The following is a 15610-nucleotide window of genomic DNA, read 5'->3' on the forward strand; positions in this document are numbered from 1 at the left end:
ATATTGGTATCATGTTGCAGGGGGGTGCAAGGTACTGGTATCAGCAGTTGTTTGCTAATGTGGTAGAGGGAAAAATATTATTTTGCCTGGTACAACCTCTTTCAATTTTTTCCAAACAAGAAATGTAAAAGATCATGTATAAAAAATATTTTTTTTAAAAAAAATATACATGTATACGTATATGTATATGAGAATGAAAGTATACAGAATCACAGAGAAGCTTTTAGTCCATACTATTCCAATCTAAAGTAATTTTTTTTCCAGGCAATCACAAGATCTCTATTCAAGCTATCCCCATACACTAAGATTATTCAAAATCGTACTGGCCTATTTTGCCTAGGTTGAGAACCTTTTGGTGTGTATGCATTTTTAGCCAGAATTATCTGTATTTACACCAGCCATTTCCTGTCAACACTGCAGCATTATATGTTATAGGAAAAGATACATTATATGGTTTTTTATATTATCTTACAGATGTGAAAAAATGCACCTTGTGCCTAAGCTAGTGAAAAGACAGAGGTAAAAACATGCAAACAAATGCACATTACTGCACAAGTAATGGCAATAGCAATGGGATAAATTGTATAGTTTTATGATAAATTGCCAAAACATGATATAAATAATATTTATCTTGTGCTTCTTTAATTTATCAATTACCTCTGTCTGTCTCTTTTTCCTGTTACTAAGCCACCTAAGGAGGAGGCTTGACTATTCCACATCTCTACACAGCTTTAGACAAATGTCTGTTAAGTAAGAAAAAAGAAAATCATACTACCACAGATAAGATTGTTCCCTGTGAGCTTGTCCAGAACTTACACCTGACAAAACCCCAAAATGTACAACTTTGAATCTTGTAGAAGTTGCTGTCTTTGAATTTTATTTTGCCTTGTTCTTTCCCTTTCTTATCAGAATCTCAGGTTTACTTTCAAAACTTATAGGTAATTGCAGTGTAATAAAGCCTTTGTTTCAATGCTGTCTTTACTCCCCCTTAATGAATGAAGCTGACTTTATATTTACCAAAATAAAAGTAGAAAATGTTGATTTTATGTACATATTAACAGTCTATTTTGGATTATTTCTGGTCAGAAAGAGGAGCATTAATAGAGGAAAAGAAACAGGAATAACAAAGTTTTAACAGTTCTGAACATTTGATAAATAGTTCTTCTTTTGATAGTATGTAAGAATTCTATGAGAGTGCATTGGAAAGATTTTATTGCTGACCTGCATGACTTAGTTGTGGCTTTGTCACTCATAAATAATGTATTCAGCCCCAACTCATGCCACTAAAACATTTATACCACAACACATCACTGTGTATGTTATATAAATATTTATTATGATGAATTATTAAAATAAGCAATGAATATTTATTCCTCTTGCAGCATGAGTACATGCATGTATGTATATTTTGTGTTTTATAAATATGCACATATAAAAATATTGAAGTAGCCCTCTACACATGGATACACATGTACACAGGTTCCCCCATATATGTGCATTCTTGTGTATATACATCCATCCATACACAGGGATGTGCACCAACAGCTGTAATTCTGGAAGGTTGTAAACATGCTCTTTATAGATGTGCATTATTTATAAATGGAAGCATCTACATGAAAGGTGGAATTATGTGCATTTAATATTTTTTTATTATCTATGATTAATTCTGACAGGATCATGGCTTAGATGCAACTATCATAACAAAGGCAGGGCAAAGGCTTCGGCCGAGCAGTATCCAAGGTTTTGAGAACATGATGACTTTCATTAGCCAAAATTTACAACACAGGAGGTTCTTTCAGCTGCTGCTTTCACGTTCGTCTGCTCATGGGGGAAAAAAAAAGAGAAAGATTTACTATATAGCTTTTATGATAGCCAAAATATATTTAAAGGAACAATGTCACACTGTGGTTCAGATGTCTCTCTACAGCACATGCCTGTTGAATGCTGGAGCCTGTCTGGGTACATCTATCTAATCATATCTGATTACAGACACTGTTGGCACATATATAAAAATTTGCCAGGAAGTCATATGATCACACTGAGAGAGGGAAGAGAGAGGAAGCTATCTATGAGCAGTGTTAGGGGAGCACAGATGAAGCAAAGAGCCTGGGAACCAGACATGAGGTGCATTTTCCAGTCTCTGAGAAACTTTTCATTGCACACCACGACATAATACATTCCAAAGCATGTTGCAGATTTGAAATATTAATAGGAATTCATCAAGCTCCGTAGACTGACACTTATTTCTCCATTTGCTATGTACAAAGCAAAGGATTAACACCACTGGCAATATTTGTGTCAGGCCATACTGATTAATTTAATATTCTGATTGGATGAGCAGCAGAGCTTTAACGGCTGTTAACTTTCTGGCAAGCAGGGCTGAGAAGGTGATAATGAGATTAACATTTGGAGGACCTGATTTGCTTTTGCGCTGTATTTAATTACTACTTTGACACCAACTGGTATGGATTGTGCAGATATGCTGATAGATACCCATATTTGCTAAACTATAATATTGGCTTTAAAGAAATGTGTTAAATTCTCAGATTTCAAAACCACTTTGCACAGACATGAAAATTATGTAATCTCATCCTCAATTAATAGCACCTCAAAGAAGATATTTGGAGCAAGCAGAGTGCCTACAGGAAATGAAGAAGGATAATAATCAGTAATGAAAGTTGTACATTAAAGTTTAAGAAATATTGTAATAATATAGGTTGCCAAAACTTGATGGAGGTGATCAAGCTGACTTACATTTTGCAAATGAAATTAAAATGTCTTAAAATGATCTTGAGGTCTATAAAATAAAAGCAGAACAGAGAGGGAAAAAAAGACAATACATCAGGTCTGCTTAAACATTTTATCATTTGTTTCTTCTTAAAAAATAAGGAATATGATTTGGATTATTCTTCAGAAAGAAAAGTTATGTAAAGCTTATGCTGAATGTTGAAAAACCCAATAATTAAAAGCACAGGGTAAAGAACACAAGAAAAAAAAAAGTGTAACCTTTTCTTAAACAAATTTGTAATTGCTGAACCTGCTTTTCTGAACAAGAGTGTGATATTGACCAGCCATAGATGAAAGGAGAAAAGACAACAGATAAGAATACCAAGCTGGAGTCTGTATTTTATAGAGATGGTCAACAGTTCCCCTTGGGACTTGTCTCAAGGACTGTTTCAAGAAGATTTGCTAAAGGCAGGAAGATACCATGTGCTCTGGATAAAAATTTAAATTTATACATAAGAAATAAATGCTGTTACTATTTGGTTTACCAGAGAAAACCTATTAGGACTATAGCCTGTTTATACACAGTTAAGAGTTTGAGGAAGAATAGGGTTTTAAATAAGTACGGTCTAAACACACAATTTGTACTTGTGTGTACAAAATCTTATACATTGTTCTCAGGTTTGACTGGCTGAGCAAAGCATTTATTTAATTATATTGACCTCCAAGAATGAAACTCCAGAGAAGCCTCATTTTAGATAGCTATTGTTTTGGACCCAACTTCAAGCTGAAACAACCATTATGGAAAAAGCTGACCACACCTGTGCTGTTAATAGACAAAGTGTGTCCTTCAGAACCTTTCTCCTCTTAAGAGCAGGTTTATTGGGAAGCAGGAAACAGAGAGAGAGAATCCAGCTGACATATTTACAGTAGCGCATTTTGATGTTCTACAACTGCAAATGCAATTTTCACACACTATGTAAGCTCATTTGCACTGTTAGTGCAGTGGAAAAAGCCTGAGGCTAAAGGAAAACCATGTATTTTTCTTGAGGTACTGCTGTCTCTTTGTAATAACTCCTTGGTATCCCTTGAAGCCCTCTTTTACTGATGAAGTATGCTCTAGGTATCAAAGGCCAGGGTCACCAAAAGATATCCTGGAATGATTTTCTTTCTTTCCTATTGCTTATTTGTGATATAGTAAGCATATTATTTATTTTAATCTCACATTTAGAATGTTTTCTTTGCTCACAGCACTGAAAAATTTACTTGCTGGTTTGGGACCGATGAGGTGAAATGACAGAACACAGAGGTGGAGTGAGAAAGACTAGTTATCAGTGCTGTGAAGTGGTGATGGGTAGATCCCAACTACCTTTCCCATCTGACTTATAGGAACCGGGACAGACTATCCAGTTTCAGCCTTTGCTATTGTTTCAGCTTTAATGTCAACTTTACAGGAGCCTTTTGACATAACTTCAAAACTAAAGCAGTTAAAGACAGCTCTGGAAGCAACTGAAGGAGGATCTGTTGAGCTGCTGTGATTGGATGTGCAGCACAGGGGATTGTGCTAGATGCTTCGACAGCATCATTCTGGCATGCTGGGACACTGTGCCAGATGCTGCACAAGTCCAGCAAAAGGGTGATAATTCTGATGCTTATGGGATTCCTTACATTTGCTCTGCATCTGTCATGGCTTTTAATGTCTATAAGGATATAGGATATCTTAAATCTGAAGCTGATTAAGCCATCACTTACCATACTTCTTTAAAAGATCTTTCTGAATGACCAGGGCTAAATGCTCCTCCAAATTCTCTCTCAAATCTATCAGGAAAAACAAGAGAAACAAATTTCAGCAAGACAAGGATGGAATGGATAATCAATTACATGTAAGACTTACATACACTTTGCTAGGCCTTGAAATTTCAAGTCTACAGTGCCTTCCTTTGCTTCAGATCCACGGTGCATTCCCAAGAAATCTTAAAGCTGCAAAAAATAGACCTTGGGAAATACCACAATACAGGTTGAAAGTGTCTAGACTGCCTTGTCTTTGGCACTGTAAGAGGAAAATTTTCTGAACTGTTTTGAATGACTTTGCTGACTGATCATTGGTAGAAGCCTTTTGGGAGAGTTTTTTACTGAAAAATCTGTCAGACACTGCAGAGAGGCTTCCTGAGCTGAAGACTCTGAGTAACTGTTTGGTGAAGGAATGGTAAACATCATGACTCTGTCTAGACCTAGCAGTCAAACCAAGAAATGCTGTGAAGAGAATAGAAAAAATGTTAATAACATTAGGAACAGATTATTACTCAATAATACACAAAAGGAACAAAAGGATAGGCAAATATGCATTTGAGCAGCTGAAGTGGCCCCGTTGCAGATTTATATTCCTAAGAGTTCTTTCCAGTCACACCCTGGATGTTACACATCTGTCTGGACACTATTAGCCTTTTTTTTTTTCTCTTTTTGTTTACTTCCCTAATATTTGAAATGCAATCCAAGGCATCTTGCTTATTAAACTGGAGAGACTTCAAATTTGCTTTTGCACAATAGGAGCTAATTGTCTGAGACAATTTACATCCATCAGTGCAGTGTTTTATGGCTTTCAGACTCAGTGTAAAATGAATAAATAAGAGAGCTGAAATCATTACTCTCTTTTATTACTGGAGATGTGCTGGCTAATCTGAGAGTAATTTGAATGCTATAGGCCTGTCAAACACTGGACATCTGTCAAGCTCTGTCTACAGCCCATAGTTCACAATCTGTGCTACTTCGTAGCTGCCTCTTTTTCCTATCCTGAACATTTTCCAGGCCAAACCAAAAAGTTGGAGTTAGTTCTTTAGCATGTGTATTTTTTTATTTTGTTTCTTGTTTGTAGAGTTATTTGGACAGACTTATTTTAGTGTTTGGTTAAACCTGCTTAAGATTTAATTTTCATGCTCTTGGAAAGTGGAAATTTTTAATAACAATTGTAAGATTTCATTGCTATTTTAGCATCATTATCAGATAGAAAAAGAGGCCATCTGTCAATTGCCACTATTGATTTCCCCCATCTTCCCAGAGGCTGCAGCTTCTCTGCACAGAGCTGCAGAATTGTGCAGGGGAAACAACAATGGAAAAAAGAAGGGGATATACCTCTAGGATAGATGCCATAAAAATAACTGTGGCGGACAGACAGACGTCGCAACAGAGGAAACAACACTTGAGATGTATGAGGAAAATAAGGGTGCAAGATATTTATGCAAGAAAAAAAAGAAATCAGACAGAGACAACGTTTATAAGTAAGAATATGGGAATACTTGTTGAGAACTAGGGGAAAAAGGAGGAGACCTTCTAAAAAGGAAACTATAGCTGGGAATAGAATAGGAAATGTAGAGAACTTAGTTTATTAGGACTGAGGCATTATAAGAATGAAGATTTTAGAAACAGGTTGCAGATCAATTCCAAAGATGAAGAAAAGTTCAGTTAAGGAGATTATTTTCCCTTATATGAAAAAAAAAATTAAAAAATCAGATTTTTAATTCTGAAGGGGACAAACAATGTGTTTTACTCATGGAACTCTCTGAAGAAACATCACAACTGCAATGTTATGGTAACTTCTGCAACAACCTTTAATTGGTACTAGAAATTTCACAGCAGACTTATGCTTATGCTATATTCTCCCTATTTCCCACCCCCCCCTTTTTCCAGGGCAACAGATGTTTCTATTGGAAGATAACCTGAGAGGAGTTTCCCCTTGTATATCCAACACTTGTCATGACATTGATTTATGGCTGCAGAGTTCAGAAAAGGAGCAGGCAGTCAGAGATCACCTAGTGCCAGAGTGCTGCCCAGGACCACAAAAGGCACAAATTTCATGTCTGATACCAGCTTCGGCATGAAATTTCATGTCAAAATGCAGCATATTCTTACCATTAAGATCACTTACTCTTTGACTGAAGTGTGTCTGGGTTTCAGTATCATTCAGCAAGGAGACCACATTGTCTTACTGTCTCATGAGATACATGAAATGTCATATTATTAGTAGTAGTAGTATTAGTATTATTGTATTATTATTATTATTATTATTATTAGTATTAGTATTAGTATTAGTATTAGTATTATTAATATCATCACAAATGCCACTAATAAAAATAATATGATACATAATGTTTATACTCCCTTCTACTCATTCCTTGCTAAAAGAAACTGTGTCTTTGTTTTTATGCATGCTGTGAATTTCTTTGCACAGGTTCAATCATCCTTGCTGCCCTTCCCTGTATCACCTTTTATTCTTCTGTCTCTGTTTAGACCAGAGCTGAACACAGCATTTTGGATACAGCTACCACTGAGATGAGGGAACCTTTTGATTGAGATAAAGACAGTTTAATAGATAAAGCAAAAAGCTGAATGCACAAGCAAAAGCAAAACATGAAATTTCATCCCTTTCCATGTCAGGCAGATGTTCAGCTGGTTTTATATGTTCAGCATGACATCACACTGTATGGAATATCCCTTGGGTCACTTGTGGTCTCTCTGGCTGTATGCCCACCCAGCTCCTTGTGCACCCCCAGCCTCTTTGCTGGGAGGGCTGTATGTAGAAAAGGTCTTGACTGTGCAAGCTCTGCTCAGCAATAACAAAAACATCCCCAAATTACCAATACTGTTTTCAGCACAAATCTAAAACACAGCTCCATACCAGCTACCATGAAATAATTTACCTCTATGTCAGCCAAAACCAGCACAAGGTCATTACCAGTAACAATGCACAACAGAGCCTGTTTTACATGTCTCATGTTTCTCTTTTACATGTCTCATGTTTCTCTACACATGTACAATGGACCAAGGAGTTTCCTGGGCCTGTTCATTATTCCTGGTCTGTGGTGGAGGTGTTGAGGTGGTAAAGCAGTCACCCCCTGTGTTTGGAGTGAAGCCACCTAGTATTCTCCCAGGTAACTGAGTTGTGCAGTTGGGAATTGTTTCCTGATGGCAGCCTGCATGGTGTTACTGTCTTCTGGAGGCAGCAGAAAGGGAGTGTATGGCAGCACCAGCAAGCTGATATTGAGCTGCCAGGTAGGTTACACCTGCAAGTGCAGATGTAGATTGTGCTCTGGCTGATACACTGCACAAAGCAATAAACAGTTATTTCTGAAAGAGATTGCTGTGAAAAGTGAAGGAAGCAGTAATACCTCCTTCTAACTAATAAGGAAGTGTGAGATGAGTGACTGACATGTTTTGAAAATCAACTAGTGCATCAAAATAAATTACTTTTACAGAGCTAAGCTTACAGAATGTATAGACCTCTCCAAGATCATCAGTAAATATCACAAGAAAGGAATAGAAAGAGAAAAAGCATTGGACTTGGGATAATCCTGAAAATAAACAGCCTTGTTGTAGTGAAAAAAGAGTTGTTTTGATAATGCAATTCCAAATTTCTTCAAGAAATCATCAACTGCATGAGGAACTGAGTCCTGTTTCCTGGATCCCACAGATGTACTGCTGACATTTGCAAATATTCTCTCCTACAGTGTGGAGGGTGTGTATATGACTCAGATTATACACTGCTAAAATACAACCTAAATATATATTTTTAACGTATTACTGTTAATGTGTCATAAGGTTTAATTTAAAGTGTGTAAAATGCTCTGAGATTTTTAAATATTCAGAAGTGTGACACTGCTTTTTTCATTGCATCTCCTTAATTACAATCCTTCAACAACCAAGTTACAATGCATAATATTATTTTTATGAACTCTTATCTTTTATTTCAAAAGTAGATTGCTCTATTTTTTTTCTGCAAATAAAAAAAAAAGAGGACAAAGAAAAAGGAAGAGCTTAGTAAATCTATTTTACAGATGATTTTCCACTGAACTCAAGCATTTACACCACTGTAGCTGTGATCGGATTAAAATTTATTTTAGTATAGATTGATGCTACTTTGGTGACCTGTGCAAAGCACAGCAAAGAGATGACTAATAGTAATCTCTGTTTGAGAAATTATGTGTCAGGTACAGTATGAGGCAAATGATCCTCCGAGTTTGTGCATCAATTAGACACATACAATTCATGTGCAGGGATAAGGATTTGTGAATTATTTTTAAAACAATCAGGAAATCTTCAAAACCTGTACAATAATAGACTAGATCCTGCAATTCTCAGTGTGCACTGAAAACACTGAGAATCCATAGCCTCAGGTTATGAACTGACTTTAGTGGATCTGCAGATTAGCAGTAGCTGAGGGTCTGGCCTTGGGTTATTGCATTGGGTTTTTCTGCCTCAGATGCCAGGGATTATTAAGTCTGTTTTATGAAGTGGTCAGGAATAGATACTTAGGGAAAGAGTATAAAATCATGGTAAATATACCTTCTATATATTCCTTCTACCTTCTTGTGAACAGTGCATTACATCTTGAAATGAACGCTGCAATTAGACTGCTAGGGGCCAAGGAAAGGAGGGAGATCTCTCACCTTGGATGTATCATACAAACATATTTCATAATGCTGTTAGAATTTAACTGTGGAAATTACTCCCAGGTTTTAGTTCTCCACTTGCCCACATTAAGCAAAGCTTAGTTTATTTTTATTTCCAATATTGTAATGAACAGTCTACTTCCTTCCAAAAAAAAAAATCCTAAATTAGTATTTCTGAAAATATTTTGAACTAAACTGATTCTATCATTACCCAGTATAGAAAATACCATACTTGTTTTAGATCCCCTCACCCTACAGTCTTCTAGAACCATTTCACTATCAAAAATTTCCAAAGACTCTCATTCATGCTATAAACTGAACAATGTCACATATGCTCGTTGTTTCGTGTTGCAAAGACAGGAAAAGTGGAAAGTGGTGTCACCAGCATCTCTACTGCTCTGTATTTGTATCTGACATCAGAATGTGTCTCAGCTCTACTTCTAATCACATTTAGAGAAGGAATATTTCAAATCAAGATTACATCTAGGGAAATACCAAGAGGCTACCTTGGTACTTGATTCTTTCCTCGGGTTAGGCCAATGTCTTTTCATTATTCTTTATTGCATAGATTGGTCTTTTAGTGATAACTAAAGCTGGGGATTAAGGGTCTGGTGTCTACTGATTTGAGAGCAAATCTATAGCTGGATTTTGTGAGATTCAAGGAGTTAGACAGGGAGATGGTGCTAAAAATTCATCAGATTGTCTTTTTGTGTAGAGATTAGTTATTATAATAAAAAGTTTCCAGGTCAGATTAGAGTTTGGGAATACAACCGCAAATTATCAAATTCATTACTGGGTTCTCTAAGGCCCAAGAACCAGGCAGAAATAGGTATTGAAAACTTCTAAAACCTTCTGGTTTCCTGTAATCTATTGTTAATTTTCACAGGCCTTGGAGAAATGGAGTGACTGACAGTTGATGAGGATCAAAGCTGCCTTTTGTTTCTGCTTTTTAAATTTTCCTTCTGCTTTGTTTTTCTTGTTTTTTTGGGTTTTTTCTATTTCCCCTCCTTTTTTTAAAAATATATATGTAGTTAGCAATCCATCTTAATATTTGGATTAGATTTGGTGTTATGGTTTAGTAAAACTAATAAGAACTGGTCACTGCTACAATTAACTTTAGAGCTTGGGCTGCAATTTTGTGTAGAATTTTGGAATATAGAGTTTCAAAAGTTCAGCTCATTACTGCAAAGTCAGAAGTTAAGAAAAGGGAATGCTGTGCACAGAAGAGAGTACCATATGTTTCATTAACAGCAGGCTGTAAGTAGAGGCTGGAGTAGAGTGTGAGTTTGGGGAATGACTTGGGAATAAACTTTCAAAATTCCATTTCATTTACAGTCACTGAAGGGCCCACAGAACTAGGTAAAGGTCCAATTTCTCATGTTCTCTTTTAAGATACAATTGGTACTTCAATAATTAAAGTTAAATTTAATTAGGGTTAGAATTCAGGGGTGTTGTTAGGGTTAGAATTTGAGAATGCACACATTCAGAGCCATGATTGCTCCTGGATTCAAAAGTGCCTACAGAGCTAGGAAGAATGTGTTAATAGGATCGAAATAATGGGATCCTATTTAGCACAGGGATTTATTTCATGGCTCTAATTACTATCAAAGTAAGGATAGGGTTAGGAAAAAAAGGGCTTGAAAAATCTATATTTTCCAGCTTACTAGTGAGACTTGTGAGGACTGCAATCATGTAAGAAGTCGGTTTCTTCATTGACATGGGCATTTTTTTGGACTGTGAGAGTGGTTAAGGGTCTTATGATTGCAACTTGATTTTCTGATTCATTTGGGAGTTTTTATTTTGACATGTACTGTAGACTTCAATAGATTAGGAAGCTGATTTCTTTATGAGACTTATCCTTTTCCTCATGGCCCTTTATTGAGGGCCCTGCACAAGCTTGTAGTGTTTGAGAATTACAAACTTCACTGGTCCACTCAACCAACATATCTGTCAGAATTTGAAGAGTGAAAAATGGAGTTAGTGTTCACTACCATGGCCTCAACTTTCTTTAAGACTTTGGATACCTTCACCCTGGACTTAGGGTTTAGGTGAGGCCAGTGCTGGAATTCAGTGTGGATTTTCTCAGTAATGGAGAAAGCACACCTAGAAAGATCATGGTGACAGTTCTTTTACAGCTCTAGTTCTGCCAGAGACCATCATCAGGGCTCGTTCTGATGGTCAAAGTAGTGGTGATGATGACAGTCTGCTATTCAGGCTGGAGAGGAGTGCTGGCAGTGGTGGTATCTGTAGCTGAGGATAAGATTTGATGATGTTTAGGATGGTTTTGAGAGTGATTTAGGGGTTAGGATCCCTCTGTTCACCTCTTAATGATAGTCAACAAGTCACTTTAAAGTTATCAGAAGATCCTAACCAACTTTGGTTAGAATTAAGATCCTTTATCCTAACCTTAAATCATTCAAGCTGTTGTACTCTCATCAGAATGAAATAAGAAGTGGGTTGAACTTCATGATGAATTTCATTTCATGAGTTCAATTTGCTTGTGTAATGCTTAGCTGTGAAGGAAGAAGTCAAAATTCCAGGGAAAGATGGTGCCTTGTAGTTTTAAGGTTACTTTGCTTGAGTCACAAAAGTCACTGTCTGTCATGTCACCTACCCCATCTACTGAGCTCAGCTTTGTCTCAGGTTGTATTGAGAGAACTATCACTTCTAAAAGGTTTTTTGTTCTTGAAGCTCAAAGAGTACTTGTAGGGATCTAGAAGATGAGGGTCTGTCAAACCACTCATTTTCTCCTACAGATGGTTGACATGCTATCAGATTTGCAGACCGAGTTGTCATTTGTATTATGAGTGGGAAATAAGGAGATGTAGGAACTCAGTGCACTGGTATATTTTTGCAAAGGATTCTGAGACAGGAAAAGGGCTGATCTTGAAGGTTGTCATTGTATCATTGTCCAGGTGATGGACTCATCAGTTTTGTATTATGAGCCTTAAAGGACAGTAATCAGTATCAGAACTCAATATCAGTATCAATAAGTAATCAGACTCAGAACTTGGAAATAAAATCCTTTTGGGAGCTGGTTTTGAGGGTATGCTGAACTCAGGAGGATAATCATATTACCACCATGTAAAAAATCCCACTTCAGAGCCACAGCTGTAAGTCCTGGCAGATAGGAAGTTTAAGAATAAGGTGAGGATTCAGCTCAGAGGTTGAAGCTTATGTGTCACTCTTCAGGGAGTCAGAAGCTCTCCATCCATTAATACATAGAAGACAACTATCTATAAAGAGCTATTTCAAGTAAGTGGGGATAAAGTGGCTAAAGCCAGATGAAAGAGGCAATACAATAGAAAAAATATGTTTCATAATTAGGAAGGAAACATCAAGAACATTTTGATAGGTAAGTATATAATTGCAACTTCACTGGTTATAAAATTTTGGTAAAGAACAGAAATAAAACTAAGACAGCAGGAGAAAGTAATGCAATCCAACTGATAAAGTTACAGCACTTAAGAAATATATATGACCAGAAGAGTAAAAGATGAAAACTTTTAACACCTACTACTACTACAACTACTACTACTGCTACTACTACTACTATTACTAAACAGAATGCATAATAACTGAAGAAAAGTCAGAATTTCTAACTAAGTGCAGGAAAGTTCTTTAGGGAACAGATATTGTGGACATGTATAATTACACATATTTTATCTAATAGTAAACTAATGGGAATATAACATGTACTAAATGGATGAAACTATAAGCAAAAAATCACCACTGTGTTGCTGCAATTGTAATTGGAATCTGCTATTGATCTGCTAAGTTTATTGGTTTGGAAGGAAACATGGAAGACATCTAGTAATACTGTGATGCACTGACTGAGGGCAGGTGACCAGTTTGGAATAAACGAAATCACTCAGAGACCTGGAAACAAGTAAAGTGCATCGTGATATACCCAAACACAGACTTATGTAGGTAGTACTAGAAGGGGTATGCTTGAAAGGACAGGAGGGCATCTGTCTCTGTGAGACTGTACAGATTCCAAAAGGACTTTGGGGGCCATGGTAAAATTTTAAACTAATTAGTGCTCACCTTGCAGCAGGGACAGCAAGGGTCATGCCATACTCACAGGGGAATCAAAGGAGGAAAGCATTTCCATTATTGTCACACTTCCAACAATTTCTTGTAAAATATATTAGATCCCATGATATCATTATGTGTTACTTTATAACCTTATCTCATTTATGTATAATCATTTCAAATATATCAAAATAACACCAATGATTAATGGAGCTTGGTAACTTCCCCTTTGCTGAGATAACTCCAATATTGCTAATGATTTTCTTCTCTAAGTGTGCATTTTGGTTTTCTTTTGCCTTTATGAATCTTGGCAACAGAAGATTCTTCTTTTAGGTTAAAGAACACTCAAGTGCATCTTTGTTCTGACTGAACTAAAGATCCAGTCATAGTTGGATTTCTAGTTCTCGTAGATGATGTAATAGATTATTGACCTCTCCTGTCTGTTACAAGGGTGTTATCAATATAGAGCTGAGTATATATACCTGTGCACCTATTTCTAATATGTCCATGCACAAACAAGTTCATCCTTTGCAGAGATTCTGTAGTGCAAGATTTCTCTTTCCATCTCCAGCCTCATCAACTGGGTAATTTCCATATAGGACTGCATTTTTTTTCCTTTCCAATTAGAGGTCAACCTAAGAGGGGAAAAAGAACCACAAGGTTTCTAAAACAGGTCATTTGCCTTCACTGTTTATATTCCACAATAAATACTGACTGTAACTATTAAAAAATAAAGCATTATCTTTCCTGATTTCACTGAAATAATCATTGCTCTCAAGTGCTGGAAATGAGATATTTACTTTCAGGAGAGCAAAGAATGAAAATATAAACTTTTTTTAGTATACTAAAGTCATCTTCCTTCATGCAATCTTCATTTTTGTCATAATCAACTGTCTTCAAATATTTAAGATTTATTGAGAAGGCAGCTGGAATAGGAGTTTTACTGGGAGAAATGTTTCTTTAAAAGGCCCCCCATGAAATGAGTTGCCATCTCAGGCTCTTGTAATTTTGTATAACATAGTGATATTAATATTTGGTGAATTAATATTGAACTTCCTACATTCCTTAAACAAAATGTGTAGTGGATTAAATATTTTAAAAAGTATTTACCTGATTCCACTGTTATTTATTAATGTTAAACATGGAGGTTTCCCAGTGCTCACCACTGGATCGGATGTGTTGAGTTTTTTAAGACAGCTTACTGCTTTAGACAATTTTGATGATTTTCATTGAGAGGAGTGGTCAGCACCTGGTAGAACAGGTTCAGGGAGCAGTGCAAAATGTTGTTGTAGGTATGACTCACCCAAGAAAAGGAGAGTTCTGACACTGCTGGATCCACAACAGTGATGAAACTCCCAGCTCGGCACCAGTACAGAGTAAGGGAACCAAACGTGAAGTTGGCAGGACCCCTGAAACTATTGTCATTCAAATGAAAGGGAAGAAAACACTTTTAATATAAAGGCAGAACCTAGGGACAGGTGAATAGTTTCAGGCCTAGAAGTCTCTTTTCTGTAGTTTCAATTTCTAATTCTGAAAATGCGCAGATTCCTCCCTAGAGCTCTGCTGTGACTGTAAGAATTAACCCCCATGTTCTCTGTCTTTAGAATGAAGACAGAGGCAAAACTTTCTATTTTAGAAAAGTTTGGTTTTTACTATTGTAAATGCAATATTGGAAGCACTAAGAGCAGCAAGGAACATGAAAAACTCTTATGATATTTTCATCCAAGTTTGTATCCTGTGAAAAAGCAAATAGACATCTTTTTCATTTTTCATCTTTGGATGAAAAAGGAACTAATAGTCACACAGAGAAGTATCCTACATCCAGAGATGTGGGCTTTTGAACATTATTTTTTCAAATCTTGTGCCCTAGACTTAATTTAAATCTGAAGAATTAGGATTCAATTTACTTGTGTATCCAATTTAACCAATAGATTTTGATGGAATAGTGAGATTGAACAGAAAGCAGAGATATAGTATTCCACTGATACAGGAGTGATTGTTCCTCTTCTTTCCCTTGTCTTTGTACAACATCCATCCCAGAAATATCTGTTATTTTGCCTGTGTTAGGGACTCTGGAGCAGACACTGACAGTTTGATCCTTTGACATTTAAATGAATAAGGTAAAACAAGACTTATTTGATTTTTGGTCTGGCTCTAGACTTGACAATAGAAGATCAAAGAAGCTATAGAAGTGGGAGATGAAGGAGGTGGAGAGGAAAAAGGAAAGTCAAGTCATGAGTATTGAATATTCAGTCATCAAACATGATTAATGCAAGTGATTTAAGGGTAAAAAATGCAAAATAATAAAGCTTTGACTGCTGTCCTGATATAGCTGTTATTAAACATGAATCAATAGTTGATTACACACTTAGATCAGTCAAAACTTTCCAAGTAATAATAGAGTGTAA

General features: G+C 36.3%; 1 long non-coding RNA gene across 2 annotated transcripts in view; it reads right to left on the reverse strand.

Annotated features, from left to right (window-relative positions):
• The window catches only part of LOC147654646 (uncharacterized), an 837032-nt gene that overhangs the window by 10695 nt on the left and 810727 nt on the right, over nt 1-15610 (reverse strand). Inside the window, exons 4-8 of one of the 2 annotated variants that reach the window (XR_015282795.1) lie at nt 14506-14617; nt 13685-13837; nt 4477-4542; nt 2755-2797; nt 1316-1818 (exon numbers count right to left, since the gene is read on the reverse strand). This is a non-coding gene — a long non-coding RNA (uncharacterized LOC147654646). Of the gene's footprint in view, nt 1-1315; nt 1819-2754; nt 2798-4476; nt 4543-13684; nt 13838-14505; nt 14618-15610 lie in introns of those variants that run through there. The other variant, XR_015282794.1, reaches the window with a different exon arrangement.

The sequence above is a fragment of the Cyanistes caeruleus genome, chromosome 2, assembly GCF_971803275.1.
Source record: "Cyanistes caeruleus chromosome 2, bCyaCae1.hap1.1, whole genome shotgun sequence".
Taxonomy (NCBI): domain Eukaryota; kingdom Metazoa; phylum Chordata; class Aves; order Passeriformes; family Paridae; genus Cyanistes; species Cyanistes caeruleus.